This window comes from Podarcis tiliguerta (genome assembly GCF_965153285.1).
Source record: "Podarcis tiliguerta genome assembly, chromosome: 16".
Classification (NCBI taxonomy): Eukaryota; Metazoa; Chordata; class Lepidosauria; order Squamata; family Lacertidae; genus Podarcis; species Podarcis tiliguerta.
In genome coordinates, this window is record NC_139549.1 from 18,073,274 (window position 1) to 18,091,842 (window position 18,569).

The window sequence follows — 18,569 nt, forward strand, 5'->3', positions numbered from 1 at the left end:
TACCACCCTGGAACTCCTTGGATGAAAGGGCCTTCTCGGCAGTGGCACCCACCTTGTGGTACGCCCTCCCCTCAGATGTCAAGGAGATGTTTATACCACTTTTAGAAGGCATCTGAAGAAGAGCCCTGTAGAAGGAAGCTTTTAATGGTGGATTATGTTTTTATAGTTTGTTGAAAGCCACGCAGAGTGGCTTGGGCAGCCCAGTCAGATGGGCGGGGTACAAATGTTGCTGTTGTTGGATATAAATTCAAGCAAGAAAGCAGGCAGGGACTTCTGACTGTAAGTTTACAGTGGTACCTCGGGTTAAGAACTTAATTCGTTCTGGATGTCTGTTCTTAACCTGAAACTGTTCTTAACCTGAAGTACCACTTTAGCTAATGGGGCCTCCTGCTGCCACCGCCACGCGATTTCTGTTCTCATCCTGAAGCAAAGTTCTTAACCCGAGGTACTATTTCTGGGTTAGCGGAGTCTGTAACCTGAAGCGTCTGTAACTCAAGGTACCACTGTATACATTTAGTGGAGAAAGTGGATCGAGAAAAGTTTTTCTCCCTCTCTTATAACATTAGAATTCACAGGTGTCCAACAAAGTTGAATGTTGGAAAATTCAAGACAAAAGAAGTCTTTCACACAGCGTGTAAATTAAACTATGGAACTCACTTTCACAGGAGGTAGCGATGGCCGCCAGCGCGGACGGCATTGAAAGGAGATTAGACAAATTCACGGAGGAGGAGGAGGCTATCAAAGCTTATTACTCATCATGGCTGTGTACTTCCTCCAGTCTCAGCCTCCGCCTGCCTCTGAATACCCAGTTGTTGAGAAGCACAAGTGGGGAGAGTGGCTGTTGCATTTGTATCCTACTTGTGAGCTTCCCAGAAGAGACACCTGGTTTGCCACTGTGAGAACAGGGTGCTGGATTAGATGGGGCCCCCTTTGGCCTGATCCACCTCTAAAGCTCCTCCTGGATTCTCGTGCTAATCTGATGAACCAGAGGGCAAAACCTCTCATGGATCAAGAGCTGAACCCCAAATGGTGCTACCTGGGATGTTATGGGTCGAATCCGAAAGAATCTGGAGTTTGCCGAATCACTTAGTTTTGGGGCGGGGAGGGAGAGGAGTTGCAGTGCAAAACATCTGGCAGGCAACACATTTGCCAAGACTGGTGAAATGGTTGAGATGGGTGTATGTGTGTGTGTGTGTGTGTGTGTGTTTGCAAGCTTCGAAAATGGAAGAAGTAGCCAGGTCTGTGCCCCCCCCCCCCCGCTGCAACCCGCGCCTGAGCCAAGCAAGCTACCGCCTGGTGCACGGCACCACAAACCTTCTCTGTGAAAACCATTATGCACAAAGTATGATTATCCCAGCAATTAGCAGTCAAGTCAATTACATACAAGCAGGTGCTCGTTAGCACTGTGCCTTGTAATTCATACCCGACTCCCAATAAATTGCCTCAAATTGAAGAGGGGGAGAAGAGTTTGCTTTCTGCAGTGATGGGGGGGGCGGCAGGGGGGAAGCGAGTGAGAATTAAATGAAGCCTGTGTGTGTGTGTAACAAAAACCCACCCTCTTTTGGAATACACTTTTGCAAAAGCAAAAAGGGTGGGAGCAGCAGAAGTGCTTTGGGGGGGGTGATTATTTTTTTTTTTAATTGCAGCATTAACCATGAGGAACCATGTGAATCCAACCCGGGAAATCTGAACTGGGAGTGGGGAGGAAGGGAGGGAGGAGAGAAAATTCCTTCACCAGCTCCATTCCTGTCATCATCCAGACCTTGAGCCAGGAGCACAATCCAGACATGTCCCAAGGGGAACATCGACATGTTTCCACTGCCCTGTCCAGATCCTTTGTGACCAGCCCTTGCCCAGCTGATCCCGTTTTCCTTTCTGCTTAAGAAACAGGGACGCTCAAAAGAAACAAGGGGCAAGCTTTTGCCAGTTCCAAAGGCCAGGCCCTTCCACCTGGGAAAAACAGCTGGAGTCCCCTCACTCAACACCAGCAGGTGAGTTCTACCTGCAGGAAGCTCAAATGATAGGACAAATTCCATCAGGTCCCCTGAGGAATTTAAGTAAGGGAGGGGAAAGAGAGAGAGAGAGGACACACACACATATATATGTTATATTCCTGACCCAGATCGAATCATTCCCTGGAGAATATCAGGTGCCAGCTGCGGCTTCACAGCCCCTGCCAAATTCTACACTATGCAGGTTGGGGTGAGCAGGAAGGGGAGAAGTGCAATCCTTAATATGTCTCTTTAAAATGGGGGGGGGGGGGAGCAAGAGGGAGGAAATTGGGCAGCTGGGGGTGGGGGAGAGGGAGAACCCTACTGTTCCTGCCACTGCTCATTCTGATCTGCCCTAAACACAGTTGCTAGGGGTGGGTCCAGGAAGACTGCCCCCCCCCAATATTTTCCCCAAGTGTGTTCCAGGTAGGTAATGCATTGAGGAGGGAGATTAGAACTGAATTGGGAGGTTGATCTGGGTTTAGGGGGTGGGGTATTAATTTGCGAGACGACATTAATTTCAGATGACTTCATCTAGACATGATTTAGGGGGGATTAATTAATGGGAAGGTGGTTAAAAGGCAATTGATGCAGGCTTCAGAGTTGGGAAATTTATTGGGGGTAAATGAATCAAAGCACAACTGATTTGATCTGGGTGGGGGGTACAAATTAATTGCAGGATTTTTTCTGGTGTGAACTGGATGGGAAGATTAGTTGCCTCGCCTTCTTTGAGATTTAAATTCTAAATGCCCATGTGTGTATGGAGAGAGATAATTTGCACACTGAAATTTTTCTGCAGTGTGTGCTCCCCTCTTCTTTCTCCAGTATGCCCCACCCTGCTCATCTTTCTCACAAGAACTTCCTCACTTTGTAAAAATACTATCACTTTCTTTTATCTGTCCTAACTCTGCAAAAAACCAAGGCACAATGAAAAAGAGATGCAACACCAACTCCTGCAATCAGCAGACGGCACATGCTTCTGGACTGTCCAGGTCATAAGTGGAATGCACATGCAGAAGGTTCTGTGCATGCCTCAACTCGGGATCAACTCAGTGATCATGCTCTGGAACTTTCCTGCTGCATACCTGGCAGACTGAGCTCTAGATCTACAAGTGCACCACCTAGGCTGCAGTAACAGCCTTCTAGAACACTTAGGCCCCATTCTCACTACACATTTAAAACAGTTTAATATCACAGTCATAGCTTCCGACCCAGATCCTGGGCTCTGTAATTTGTGAGGGGTGCTGAGAGTTATTAGGAGACCCTCTATTTCCCTCACAGAACTACAATTCCCAGGGTTCCCTGGGAAGAGGGATTGACTGTTAATCCCCTCTGCGAATTATAGCTCTATGAGGGGAGCAGGGGGTTTCCTAATAACTCTCAGGTTCTTCTTCTTCTCTGTTCAGAAATGACTCTAGGTTTCTCAAACTGCTAGCAGAGTTTACCTGTGCAATCTCAAGACACAGACCAGCAAGTCCCCTGATCTTTGCATCCCCTTCTTTTCAAACGGAAGAAGGTGATCACTAATCATTTACTTATCCCTTATTGCGGGGAGGAAGTGGAGTTTAATCATGGCACATTTTACTAAAGCATATTAGGGGGGAAATCAGGTGCCATAGCAACAAGCTGAGAGCAGCCAAGCGCCTGTCTAAGCATGGAACTTCCAAGTTTTTGCAGAACAGAGAACAGGCACCTGTTCCAACATACATTCGGGCAAACTAAATTAATAATACTAGTAACATGAAAATAAAATAAAATCATCATCATCATTCATATTTGCTTCTACTGCCCAGGTAAAGGCATTCAGATCAGCAAGTGGAACCAAGACAATTTGGCCATGATGGTAACGCAGGGGAAGGCTTTTCCACTGCTGGCACCAGTCTTGGGCAGGGGTAATGTTTAGTAGGATTTTTTTGGTGGGGGTGATATTAATTTTTGTATCTTTAGATCTTCTTATGATTGACGTGGAAATTGTTCAGTTTGGTAGTGTACTTTTTAATGCGTTTTATTTGTCGTTTATGACCATTTTTGAAATGTTTGTAATTATGTACATCTTCTCATGTTGCAAGCCACCTCGAACATGGTTTCAACTATGGAAAGGCGGCATACAAATCCAATGATGGTGGCAGTGGTGATGGTGCAGAATGCCCTCTCTGATGAAATGTGAGAGGCCTTATCACTGTCTCCTGTGGGAGTGAGTTCCATAGTTAACTATGCTGCTGAGTGAAGAAGTGCTTTCTTTTGTTTATCTGCCCTCAATTCCATTCCAACAAGTTCTATTTGCTTTCTCCATGCTATGCATCATTTCATAAACTCGCCTCTTACTCGCCTTTTCTCCAAACTAAGAAGTCCCAAATGCTGCAACCTTTCCTCCTGCATTCCTGCCCTTCCACTCCCCATGGAAGGGGGAACTGCCAGCTGGCAAGGAGGTTACTGACTGCTTGCCAGAGACGGTTTTCTCACCCTGCATTAGCCGAGGAAAATGTAGAGTGGGATAGAGAGAAGGTTAAGGGGGGAAAGCGAGGGGGGCTTTATAGTCTCAGGGCAAAGGAGGACCTGGAAACAATTATGACAAGCAATTTCCCAAGGAAGCAGGGGCCATCATCAAACGTCTTCAAAGTGATGGCCCAGGCCCAGGCAAGTAGAAAAAAAGAGAGTAAGGAAACAGCTCAAGACGCATTATCGCATGGCTGGCCCATGCAATCCCTCTTTCCAGCTTCAACATAAAAAGGGACAAATCAACGCAACACCACTCAATATGTGTGTGGGGGGGGGGACACAGTTAAGCCACAAAGGAGCTGAGCTGCTGCTGGATTAGACCAAAACCACACTGAGTCCAGCATTTTGCTTCAAACATTTTTGCTATCTCTGGAAACTCCCTAAAAGGCAATAGCACCCATTGTTGCTTGTCCCTGGCCCCCAGAAACTACTGTTCAGATGCATCCAGCTGCTGAATATGGATATGGAAGTTCTTTTTAGCTATGAGAGCCAGTGTGGTGTAGTGGTTAAGAGCGGTAGACTCGTAATCTGGTGAACCGGGATCGCTTCCCCGCTCCTCCACATGCAGCTGCTGGGTGACCTTGGGCTAGTCACACTTCTTTGAAGTCTCTCAGCCCCACTCACCTCACAGAGTGTTTGTTGTGGGGGAGGAAGCGAAAGGAGAATGTTAGCCGCTTTGAGACTCCTGAAGGGGAGTGAAAGGCGGGATATCAAATCCAAACTCTTCTTATCCTGTCTACCAACCGTTAGTCCTCTTCTTATCCATGAACTTCTCGGCTCCAAAATAAGTTCCTAACTACAGACCTGTACAGAGGGAGAGAAGGGGCCTGCATCAAGTCTGCTGAGAAGCCAGCTGCCCCAGGTCCCTCCTTCCCATCAAGTGGGAAAGGAATTAAAGAAGGGAAGCAGAGCCACACCATCAGCACAGTTGAGACTTTTAGGCCCTCTTCTCTTTGTGCGGCTTGTGCAACAGAAAATCAAGATTTAAACAAGACTCCCTAACGTCCACAGGTTACTGAATCATATTCCTGCACTTTGGGGGCTCTCCCTCAGAAAAAGAAAAACCAGATATTGGGGAGGTAGCAGAACAAGTCCTACTTAACAAAGGTAAGTTTCTATTGTCGTCCACCAGTGGACTCCACATGTTTGGGGCTACAACTCCCATCGCGGCTGTGCTAGCTGGGGCTGATGGGAGCTGTAGTCCAAAATATATGGAGTTGAAGGAGCCTGGTCTGCATGGACACGTTTGTGCAACTCCGCTGGATAGGGGCCAATCCACTTCAAACCACATGGGTATTCTTGCTTCTTTTATTCTGTGAGCTGAAGCCTTTCCCCCCGCTCTCCATTTCCCCTTCCCTTCTTCTGATTTTGTTGCTCTCTTGATGAAAGAGGTATGAAAACCGAAAAGCTCAATAGAAGCATACATTAAGGGATAGGGGGAAATATTTCATTTCTGCCTGAAGACAAACAAAAAAGGGTGGATAAGCAGCAGCTGACTCGAACAGAATCCACAGTTTCCAGGGATTTCCTGTATGATATACCATAACCCCGTGGTCTTCCTACTGCCACTCTTGGTGTATCTGAAACATAGTCCAATACTTATTTATTTAATTTCATGCAATTGATATACCACTAGATTGTAAGAAAGAAATAAAAAATTCAGCTTCATTGGATGCCCCAACAGCCCCTGGCAGCACAGTCAATGGTCAGAGATGATGCAACTGGTCGTCCAACAATGTCTAGAGGGTGCCACATTGTCTACCCCGATGTAAGGAAATAAGACTAGGCAACTGCCGGTGAATTTCTCTATTTCGTCTCCAAGGAGCATTCCACCATCAGTCCAAAGGTACCAGCCACAAGCCAGGTGATTTGCGTCCCTCAATCAGCCTGCACTAAATAGAACTTCCTCTCTAAATGGAGGGAAGTGAGGGGCCATTAAGCTTGCAGCCTCCACCCACACGCCTTTCAGCACCCTGCAGGGCATGAAATAACCAACTGCCATCTCTCTCTGCAAGAAGGTGGTGCTGGAAGATTTTCTCCCTGTCACTAGCCTCACAGTGGAAATTCAGATCCCTGATAATGAGGAGGTTCAGCATGGAGGATGAGAGGTGTCCTCATTAAAAGAATTACTAAAGAGAAAAATGAAAACCTCTGCTCCTCCAGGTTACCTTATCATCCTCAGCAGGATTTCGCTCTCAAACCGCCACTGGATTTTGCAAAAATAGTGCAAAAAGTTGCATTGGCAGGAACGGGATTTTTATAGGTGTTTGGTTAGCATGAAAGCAAATTCTGTGAACCTGGCAGATGCAGAAATCAGATCTGGAAGGGGCTGGGGGAGAGGGGGGAAAGCCCCCTCCCCAACCTGAACTGAATCCAGTGAAGTGCATGGAGAGGCTAATGGACAATTTCCATTAGGATCAGGCCTAGGTTCATCCTGGAAGGCTGAGCCAGTGTGGCATAGGGGTTAGTGTGTTGGGCTACGAACTCTGATATGCCAGTCACTACCCTTTTCCTCCAGCACTCCCCTGCTTCCCAGTCTTGGATCCATGGACCAGGCACCCCCGGCCACAAGGGACGGTTAGATGGAGCCAGACAAGCAAGGCCAGGCTGGCTTGTGTCCAGGAAATGACCTGGTCAAGGCCGGGAAGTATTTTCAGCCAGGGTGTTTGGGTGCACAGGGTCAGATTGCTCTAAAAACACAATATGATGTTTCAAGCAGCTGCGGGATGTTTTCCCCCTTTTGGATCAGGTCTCCTCGGGGCCAAAGAGGCAAGGTCTTAGCCGACTCCGCTGCTTCTTCTGGGTCTCCATGGAAATGCTGTAATGCCTGGTAGCAAGGACAGGGCACCTCCCGTATGAGGAAAGGTTGCAGCGCTTGGAACCATTTAGTTTAGAGAAAAGTCGAGTAAGAAGTGGAATGATAGAAATAAATAAAATTATGCCTGGCACGGAGAAAGTGGATACAGAAAAGGTTTTCTCCCTCTTTCCTAACACTAGAACTCAGTGACGTGCGGTGAAGTTGAATGATGGAATATTCAGGACAGGAACAAGAAAGTCCTTCTGCATGCAGCACGTAGTTAGACTGTCAACCTCACTCTCACGGGAGGCACAGATGGCCACCACTTGCATGGCTTTAAAAGAGGATTAGAAAAATTCATGGAGGACAAGGCTATGAGCCATGGTGGCTATGCTCTGCCTCCAAAGTCAGAGGCAGCAATGCTTCTGAATACCAGTTGCTGAAAACTACAAGGGGGAGAGATGCTCTTGTCAGGGGTGTTTTACCCATAGAGGCTAGTGCCATTGGGTGCCAAGTTCTGGAGGGCGCCAGGGAAGAGGCGGAGGCTGGACGCGGCACCTCCCGGCATCAGCTCGCCACCCTTGCGCCACGCCGCGCCACGCCCAGAGCCTCTGTCTGCCGTGGCCACCGCGGCATGAAGTGTCCAGCTGAGCCGGGAGGCGCCGCGTCCAGCCTCAGCCTCTTCCCCACCAGAGGAGCCGCCATCTAGCCGCTGCCTGCCTCCTCCAGCCCCGCCGGCAGCGCCACCCTCCTTAAAAAAAGGTTGACAACTCTGGGAAACAGGGGGGCGGGCGCCGGAGGGAGCTTTGCACCATGGCGCCAGATATGCTTAAGACAGCCCTGGCTCTTGTCCTCAGGACCTGCTTGTGGGTTTCCCACAGGCAGCAGGTTCTTCTTGTGTTCCAGAGCCGGGGCCGTTTTCCTCCCAGACCCAGACCCAGTCTTCCCTCACCGTACTTTAGTCAAAGCTGTATTCACTTCCAGGAAAACCTCCAGGGCTCCCTTGCCAGGGGTTCGCAGGGTCAGAAGGAAGTAGGCGGAGCAACCCATGTTAATTTTATCTTCATACAAAAACAGCCCATCTCTATACACACAAACATCTCTCTCCCAGGCAAGCAAGACAAATGATCAGGCTTCAAGTACGCATTCTAATCCAGCCAAAAACACTCAAGCAGGATGCAGAGCTGAACTGCTATGGGGGAGTGGCCTGGGGAGTCCAAAGGGCCAGGCAGAGGGTCTTGGAGGGCATTCAGCCCCTGGGAGTGACGTTCCCCATTCCTGTCTGTGCAGCTCTCCACACACCCCCTTTCACTTGTCATCAGGATTGGCCCAGCAAACATGTTTTGAGGAAACACTGTAATAATTATGCACTGCAGATCAGAGAGATAAGCCAAGCAGGAGAAGCTTAAGGCCTTTTTACAAAAGAAGAAACACCACCAAGGGCAACTAGGTTATGCTTCTTTCCCCAAGAGGTGTCGCCCCGAGGTCAGTTCCTGAGAAAGGGTCAGTTAATACATTCTGCCTGATCTACTGGCAAACCTTTTCCTGAGCTGCACCATGCCACACTGTGTTGAGATGGTGGGCAGCATGAGGGGAAGAGAACACATGCTTGTGTGTGTCATAAAAAAGTAATCTTCTAGCAGATATAAAACTAGCAAGTCAGGAAGGGGGCAAGATGGAACCCCTTCTCCCCCACATGCAGGGAGTTTTAAATAAGGGTGAGCAGTCAGAGATGCAATCCTCCACCTGCAAACGGATAGCATTATATTTTAGACTTGACACTTAAAGGGGAGGTCCACACTGTATAGTTAAAGCACACCCAATGCTCATTTAGAGCACATGACCTCCCCTATAAGAATCCTGGGAATTGTAGTTTGTTAAGGCTACTGGCAATTATAGGTGGAACGAGAGTTCCCAGGATTTGGAGGGGAAGTTGGATGCTCTAATGGATGATGTGGATCTGCCTATGATTCTGCTGAATGTGTCGTTAGACCAACCAATAAGTGAATTCTACAGCAATTCATAACTGCAAAAATGCATACATATCAATGCACACCATAAGGACCCGTCTACTCTCAAATTCATTTCACAACATTACAATCACAAACACTATTACTAATCACTCTATTATACTGACATTCAAGTTCATTGTAAAAAGAGCCAGTATATAAAACCAACGGATTTCAAGGTCAATCTTTAGAAATACCAAAAACCACATCATTTAAAAGTCGCTACACAATTTACCACCAGAAACACAGCCTTCCCCAGCTTAGTGCCCTCCAGATGTTTTGGACTACAACTCCCATCAGCCCCAACAAGCAGCTGTACTGGCTAAGGATGATGGGAGCTGAGATTCAAAACAGTCAAGATGACATGAGTTTGTGGTCCAAAATGGCAGTGCTGCTTGATGTCGATGGGAGTTGAGAGTTGGAAATAGCTACTGTATGTTGGTTGGGCTGAAGAAAGTGTGTCATCCAAAACATTCGTAAGGCAACCAGGCTTGGGTAATCAGGGAACATCTTTCATCAGTATCCAAAACTCTTCCCATCTGTTGGCATTTTCTCACTCCAGCCCAGCTGCATCTCACCAAAACGTGGCAGAAAAGAAGAGTGTGACCCCTCAGCACCACACTCCAAAGAGCAACCCCCTTCCAATCATCTCAGAGGTCCCAAACATAGACTGGTGTCTTCTCCCTCTTTTCATCAGCAAACCAATAAACAAAAAACTAGGAGCACATAAGAACACAAAAAGAGCCTGCTGGGTCAGATCAATGGCCCATCCAGTCCAGCATCCTATTCTCACAGTGGCCAACAAGATGCCTGTGGAAAACAGGTAAGCAGGAAGCAAGCAGGATTCAAGTATATTATTCCCTCACCAACCAGGCTACCTCCCGCATTACGCTTGGGGCCTCTGTGATGTCTCCCCACCAGAAGGGGTTGAAAAAGCAAGCCTTTTGTAAATACCCTGGAATCTGTCACTCACTGGAAACAAAACACACACACATGCACATAATCTAGGACAGCTGCTGATCAACTGTGGCAGCACTTGTAAGGAACAGATTTTGTACATTTTTTAAAAAGGAAAAGCTGTGTGCATAAAGCAAGCCTGCCTCAGTCATTCTCTCATATTAGAACACAAGGATCTGCAGCAAAGCTAAAAAAAAAATAAAAAAAAAATGAAGCTGCCTCAGATTCTGTCCCTCTAGGCCAGTGTCGTCTGTTCTGACTGGCAGTAGCTCGGAGGGCCTCAGGTAGAGGCCTTTCCTAGCCCTCTTTCCTCTGTCACTAAGCTATGGGCCTTCAAATCCATCTCACCAGCCTGTAATTCGTTCATAATCCATAAAGATAATCAGATGGGGAGTAAGTGCACACACACACACTTTGCTTTTCCAAGGGGTCTGGGGAAAGTCAGATCCAGTGCAATTAACCTGAACCTTGAAAAGCAATAGAGCTGAAAGAGGAAGTGGGAGAGAGTGCCACTCTTCCAACTTCCTCCTTCGGAAGACCTGAAGGGCACCATGCTGATGTATACTGTAGGCACAGCCAATCACCTCTGGCATTTCTGCCCAAGCAGGGCTGACCTCAGAGGGCAAAAAGACCCAGAGTCCCATCACTCTCACCTTGCACAGAGTATCAGAAGCAGCAGGAATGGAAGGAATTCCATTTTGTGGAGTGAGCTCCCTGACAAGATTAGGCTCTCACCAAGGATAGGGAAGACTTTCGCAAAGGTCGAAGACCTCTATCTCTTCCTGGTGTTTCCTGGTTATCACTAATGAGTTATTTCACGGTTCTGGCTGCTATAGTTGCTAAAATTGTGTGTTGTGGCTATCTGGATGTTTTCATTTTAATGGTTCCTTTCTTATTTATTTAATTAATATCCAACCTTTTTCTCCTAGGAGCTCAAGGTGCTGCATCTTCGCCTCCTCATTTAACCCCCACAACAACAATGCAGTGTAAGTTAGGCAGAGAGGCAGGGGCTGGCCCATGGTCAACCAGCAAGCTTAAGGGCCAAGTAGGGGATTTGAGCCCTGGTCTCCCAGGTCCTAGCCTGATGCTCTAACCACCACACCACACTGGCTCTCGTTAACTTCCTTGAGATTTATAAATGAAAAGTGATGTATAATAATAAAGCAGGAGGAGATTCGTGAGTTGCAACATGCTCCCCTGCCCACTCCCCTTGCAGGGTAAGATGGGTTTCACTGTGGGCATCTTGCTCAAAGTTCTGGGGTTGGCACCAAGCACATGGTGGGGAAATGACGAATACAATCCTGGATGCTTGAAAGTCCCTGCCCTGCATCCACTCTCCTACAGCATATGTTCCAAACAGCCTGTTGTTTCACACCCTGCAACTGGTGGGAGAATATTTTGAACTGTTGATAACATATCTCAAGAGCACTGTGTTTCTTCTTACATAGCTTTAACCCAGAAAACTGTTTCCTATCAGCAGAGACTGGGCTGTTGCTAATTCAATGAAGGCAACAGACAAAGATGGAGAGGAGCCTCCAACATTGCTTCAGATCCTACTCAACTGATCAGTTTGGGGTGGATGTGCTTCTTCTTCTAACTCAACTGGTGTTGGGAATTGTTTAAATGTACTGTTTTAACATGTCTTACAAAAATTACAATAACGATGAGGAACCTTTTTCAGCCCAAGGGCCTCATTCCCTCTTGTCGAAGCTTTGGAGGTCCGCATGTCAGTGGTGGGTGGGGCCAAAGGCAAAGTGGGCGTGGCAATAGATATGACAGAAGCCTGCCATGCAAGAGTTGGTTCCCTACGCTTCCCCGTCTTCAATTCAGGAAAACAAAAGGCATGGAGGGATATGGTCTGAGGAGAATCCAAAGGGCCCAATAGAGAGGCCTGGAGGGCCACATTTGGGGGACACTTAGGCTCCTCACCCTTAAATTACTGTAAGCTGCTTTAGATCAAGGATTGATGGAGCACACCATTTTCTACCAGTTATTGCAGGTCTTTATTTTATAAGTCCATTCTGTTCCGTGGCAGCATGAATCTGAAAGCTTTTTATTATTATTTTTTAAAAAACTCCAAACAAGACTTTAAATGCATACTTAAATGTGTTTCATCACAAAATGCACATCTAAGCATGCTTTTTACCTCAATACATGTATTTCTAAAGATATTTAATATAAAATGCAGACTTTATGACTTTTGCTACAAGAACTGCAATACAAAATGCACAAAATTGAAAAGTGGATCACATTATGGTCCTTCTTCTCAGTCCAGGAAGTACAAATTAGGTCAGTTGGCTTAAAAATGTGGGCCATACAAACTTCTCTGCCACCCCTGGTTTGGACACATTTATAGGGGGTGCCTCTATAGTGTAATAAAAAACATAAATAAATGCAGCTCAGGCAGTGATCCGCTGTACAAGAACTGGGGGTGTTACAAGCATGGCTCTCTTTTCCTTTATGAAATCATGAAGGGTACAGTATTTAACCCGACCCTTCTGGGACCTGACACAGCCTCAAAACATCATGATCCCCCTTATACAGTATCAAGTCATCTACTTATTCACGCAGCACATAGGTAGACTGTGGAATTCTCTCCCACAGGAGGCAGTGATGGTCATCAACTTGCATGGATTTAAAAGAGGATTGGAGAAACTCATGAAAGCTAAAGGCTATCAATGGCTACTGGCCCCAATAGCTATGCTCTGCCTCCGCGGTCAGAGGCCCTAATGCTTCTGAATAACAGTTGCTGTAAACCACAGGAAGGAAGAGGGCTCTTGTGCTCGAGTCCTGCTTGCGGGTTTCCTGGTTGGCCACTTTGAGAACAGGATGCCGGACTAGATGGGCCATGGGCCTGATACAACAGGACTCTTACTATGTTCTTATATTTGTGCTCTGTCCTCCGCCCTCCCTCTACATCTGTTTCCCCTCTCCAACACCCCCCCATCCCCCCACCCACACAAATGAAACACAGGCCAATGTTTTTTTTTGGGGGGGGGGCAACGACAAGTAGAGAACCACAAAGGAACCCTGGCTAAATACTTATAACATGCAAGGCTTGTGAAACTTCACATCAAGCAAAGAAGAGGCACTGGCAGGTGTCACACTGCAATGTGTGTGGGGGGGGTCATCACCCAATTTACACACAGCACCCATATTATCTCAGGCCTGTGGCCACAAATGTTGCAATGAAGGAGAGGGGGGTGTCTAAGGGTGTATGTGAGGTGTGGGGGTGGAGAAATCCATTCAGAAATTATCAACAACCTAAATCTGGCTTCACCCACCTGACACCAGATGTTTGGGACTCCTATTCCCACCAGCTGAAGACTGACGGATTAGACAACAGTATGAGGAAAAGGGGGAAAGTCTTAGCCGGGCCACTAATCCATTTGGCTCAATGCTGCTCACGCTGACTGACAGCAACTGCCCAGTGTTTCCAGGCAGGGGACATTCCCAGGGTTATCTGGAGATGTCAGGGACTGAACCCGCAACCTTCTTCATGCAAAGCAGATGCTCTACCATGGGCTTTCAGATTGTTACTTCCTTACATGCCCCTCGACAGGGACATGAAGAGCCCAGGTTATGGTCTGAGAGTGCACAAGGCTCCCGCTTTGCTAAAGTTAAGCAGGCCCCAGTCTGATCAGAGCCTAGATGGGAGACAGTATGGGAACCACATATGAAATAAATCAATTAATTAACATGCACTGTTTTGGGTTCCACGGTGGAAGAAAGGCCGCATGCAAAATGAACAAATAACTTCCAACGTTTCACAGACAAAAAATGGGCATCCTTATTCTCACCCCAAGGAATTTTCCCATCCTCTCATATTCCTGAAGGCTCCGACTGCTATATGATTTTGTATCCATTTACTTTGCAGTAGCACTGTTTCCAAAAGCAACAAGAAGAAGAAGAGGAAGACTTTTGGCTAAAGATACGTTTGGAAAACAGACTCTCTTCCTACAATCTGTTATCAACAGTTACTTTTAACAGTTACACAGGTGAACTTTGCCAGTGTGTGAAAAATGGCAGGCTGTGTGAGATATGCAGGTGCTACATGCACTTGAGACAAGCTGTCTCCGCCCTCCACAGCTCATATATTGAACTTATATAGGTATAACATATGGGTAGGCAAACTAAGGCCCGGGGGCCAAATCCGGCCCAGTCGCCTTCAAAATCTGGCCTGCGGACGGTCCGGGAATCAGTGTGTTTTTACATGAGTAGAATGTGTCCTTTTATTTAAAGTGCATCTCTGGGTTATTTGTGGGGCATAGGAATTCGTTCATTTTCTTTTTTCAAAATATAGTCCGCCCCCCCCCCCCCACAAGGTATGAGGGATAGTGGATTGCTGAAAAAGTTTGCTGACCCCTGGCCTAACACCAGGGACCAGAAAACGGAGCCTGTTTCTTGTAAGAAGGCGTATAGGAGACCCTGTCCACACACTACAAACTAAATTAGTTTGATGCCACTTTGGTCAGGCAGGCATAGTGTCCCCCTCCTTTGCCCAAAGAATCCTGGGAATTCTAGTCTTGCAAAGGTGCTGTTGTTCTCCATTTACAGATATCTGGCAACTTCGCAAGCTACTGCTCCCAGTTGGGGCAGGGGGAGAAAACTGCCAGGCATCTGGTGGCACCTTTTAACCAACCAAATATATTATTTCCAGGGGAGTAGCTGCACTCATATTTTGTGCAACAAAAGCAACAGAGTGTCTTGTGGCACCTTAGAGACTAACAAATAAATATGTTAAAGGCTAACTAACAAATTTGTTAATGGTTCCCCAAGGTACTTTTTGCTGTAAAAAAAAAGTTATCATAGAACTCAGCTTACACCCCAATAAATCTGTTCATCTTTCAAATGCCACGGGGCAGTTGGTTGCCTGTGCTTCAGCAAATGAGTGATTAAACAAGGTGAGACACAGGAGATCCAGGACCAATTCTCCAGATCTTTCCTTTAAAAACAAACAAAATGCAGGTGGGAAGGAATTGGATCAGGGACACAACACTGTGTGGGAGAGGTATGAGAGCAGGAGGTAATAACCCTTTCTCCCTGCACAGTTCTCCCTCTTAATCATCTAAAACACACACACACATTGTTGGTCAGTATTTGTCCTCAGGAGAGAATTATAGTTATACCTGTAAGTTGTCCCATGAAGGGCAGAATAGGAGACTGTAAACTAGAAATACAAGGAACTCAGAACCCCCAACCAACTTTTCTTCTTCTTCCAAAATTGTCTAGTTTGGCCCTTATAATGAATCAGCCTTTTGACCCACCTAACCTAATGTATTCAGCTCCAGCCTCCTCCAATCCAGATGTTTGGGACTTCAAATGCCATCAGCCCCACCCAGTGCTGACTGGACCCGATGAGATGGTAGCTGAAGTTCCAAACATCTGGAAGGCCCCAGGGTTGGGGAAGGCTGCTCTCCTCTGACTGGCAGCATGTCTCCAAGGTCTCCAGCTGAGAAAGGGTCTTTCTGATGCATCATCAGCTATTCCATCCCTTCAGATGCTGCCAGCGACTGAATCTGGGACCTTTGCAGGTGCTCTTCTACTGAGCAACCGTTTAAGTCTATTAGTTAGAATATGCTCACATCAGTCACTCTACACTGCTGATTTTTTTCTTCAATTCAATTCCATTGCAAAGCATCAGGCATAACTGAAAAATACACACTCTTTTCCAAAGGCATTTAGCGTTCCCTGTTCAGCTCCAGGCATCTCAGTACAATAAAAGGGCATGGACAGACCTGGAAGGATTCAGTGGAGAAACTACGTAAGGTTTTGAGAAGAAAGGGATGTCCAATGAAGAAAAGCCAGGACTGCCCAGTGAACTAGACACTAGCCTCCCAGTTCTGGGGCTCTGCCTTAGTCACTGCTTCTTTGCTTCCAACCTGAAAAACTTCAAGCAGAGCAGGTCCAAGTGGCAAGAAACATACATGTGTTGAAGGGTGCTGGAGTCCCACTGGGGTTGCCATTACCCAGCCTGGCTCTGATCTCAGGGTTCGGTTCTTTGTTGAAAACAACCACATAAAAGTTCTGATGAAAACTGCAAAGTATTTTAGAGTTCTACATAAGGATAGGCAAACTTCAGGTTTTTTTTGGGGGGGGGGGATTTATTATATTATAAATGTGAGATCCACCACCCTGGTCCACAAACCCAACAACACAACATACACTTAAAGATTTCCTCTTCCCTCCCCATTCCTTTTTCCTTTTGTATCATGTCCATTGGATTGTGAGCCTGAAGACAGGGGCTGTCTCACGTTTTTAAAGGAAATTTGATGTGCTCTTACAAATATAATAATGGTAACAGAATATTGAGCCCTGCAATTTGTTTTGTGTACAAGACCTGAGATAAGCTTGCAGTCCTTCTATATCAAAACCCACTCCTGGTTACCACAATTTCTTCATTTCAGCAGGACAATTTAGGATGGGTGCTCAACAACTGGAGGCAATTTCATCCCACCGCTGAATTGCCAGTAGGATTCAATTGCATACCAGCAAAATGCACTGGAAAGTGTTGGGGTGACGTTTGCTTGACACTGTATAACCTCCCCACAAACAAACCAGAATGAATATGCAATATGCAGCCTGCTTATTATACCCTCCCTGTAAACTCTGGGCAAACAAATAAGGGGAAACGCTGAACAAACAGGTCGTTTGGAAGTGAGCAGCCTGCGAGTCAGAAACCCAGCAGTCACACGGAGCCCCTTCAACCTTCGCCCTGAAAAACACACGATTGGTGCGCGACCCCCACCAGCTCGGCCTAGAAGTAACAGAAAAACCTCCCCAGGCAGAAGCAAAACAAAAAAGTTGCGGAAAGAAACTCGGCCTCGAGTTCTCTCCGGCCCCGCACCACCTTAAAGAGCCGTCTCCAAACCGCCACGCAGCCAGCAGGAAAACGCGCCCTCCCCCACAAGCAGCACACGCCTCGGCAGGCTCTATTTTGGGAATTGCCAAAAATAAAAAAGATCCAAAAATAAAGAAAGAAATCCGTCGGAAAGGGGGGATCTGAAGCCCCCGGACAGGAAAACGCGCACAATGGTTTGAGTGCGCGCCCAAGAGCCGAGCCAAGAGGGGAGCTTGGGGGTCCCGGCCGAACTTCCCCCCAACGCTACCCCTCGCCTGGAAAGGGGGGCGGGCGGGCGGACGGGAGGCTATCTCTGCGGTTCGCGGTTCCAGCCAAACCCGCCGGATCCCTCCCTCCCTCCCGGCCCTGCGGAGGAGCGGCTAATTTTAGCTCTCCAGTGGAAAGACTGAAGCGCAGCGGGACTCACGGCGCGGGGCGGAGACGCGCGGGCGGCGGCGGCCTTTCTTTCCACGTCTGCGCCTCGACGGCCCTGGATCGGGTCCGAGAGGCTATTGCGGGAGCAGTTCGGGCAAGGCTCAGGCGCGCTCGGTTCTCGCCCTCCCTCCAAAGGCCAGCCTCGCCTCTCTCTCCTTCCTTGGCCCAGACCCTGCCCCGGGATGGTGGCCCGGCCGGGGCTGGCTAAAGGGCAGCGACAGCTGCAGCGCCGCAGAGCGAGAGGCGAGGAGCGCACGCGGGCAGGACGTGGGGGGGGGGGGGCTGGAGCAGCTGCCCGAAGCCAGCCGGGGCTCTCTCGCTTCCTTTGTGGCCGAGAGGAGGAGGAGGAGGAGGAGGGAGGGAAGGCGCGCGCGTGTGCATGAGCCGGGTGGAAATTTGGCCGCCCTCTGGCTTTGGCAGGACGCCCCCCCCCCCCCCCGAAAGGGATCTTGACATTTTGGTGGGAGAGGCGGACTCGTGGGCCCCCTCAGGAGAGACGGATCCTGGCCGGAAGGTTTGGATTCCAGCGCACAGAAAAACCCGTCGCAACATCAGGAGTGCCCTGCTGGATCAGGCCAAGGGCCCATCTAGCATCCTGTTCCCACAGGAGCCCCTGAGATGCCTCAGTGGGAAACAGGCAAACAGGGACTTAGACACAAGTGCACTCTCCGCTTGCGGGGCTTCCAGCAACTAATATTCAGAAGCGTCTCCTCAATGAATGAACCCAGTCCTCTATTAATAGAACCATTAATATTAATTAATTAATTAATAATCTATTAATAACAATCTATTAATAATAGCCACTCAAGTTGGTGGCCATCACCACCTCCTGCAGGAGTTCCAAAGTTTAACTATGTGCTGAGTGAAGTTCTTTCTTTTATCTGTACTTCATCTTCCACCATTCAGCTTCATTGGACGTCCACTAGTTCTAGTGTCATGAAAGAGGGAAAATTACAAAAAAGGATGCACTTTTTCCAGGTACACTCAGAAAACGAAAGGTGGGGGGCTGCACTTAAACAACACACCTGCTGCAATTCCAC

The 18,569-nt window shown here is 47.7% G+C and overlaps 1 protein-coding gene across 8 annotated transcripts in view; it reads right to left on the reverse strand.

The window, feature by feature from the left end:
* MEF2D (myocyte enhancer factor 2D) overlaps nt 1–18,569 on the reverse strand; it is a 146,296-nt gene that overhangs the window by 69,519 nt on the left and 58,208 nt on the right. For 2 of the 8 annotated variants that reach the window (XM_083417368.1, XM_083417366.1), the window contains exon 1: nt 17,522–17,747. The exons of 5 other annotated variants lie outside the window; for them this stretch is intronic. The gene's annotated coding sequence lies outside the window, so the exon portion shown is untranslated. Of the gene's footprint in view, nt 1–17,521; nt 17,763–18,569 lie in introns of those variants that run through there. One more of the 8 variants, XM_083417370.1, reaches the window with a different exon arrangement.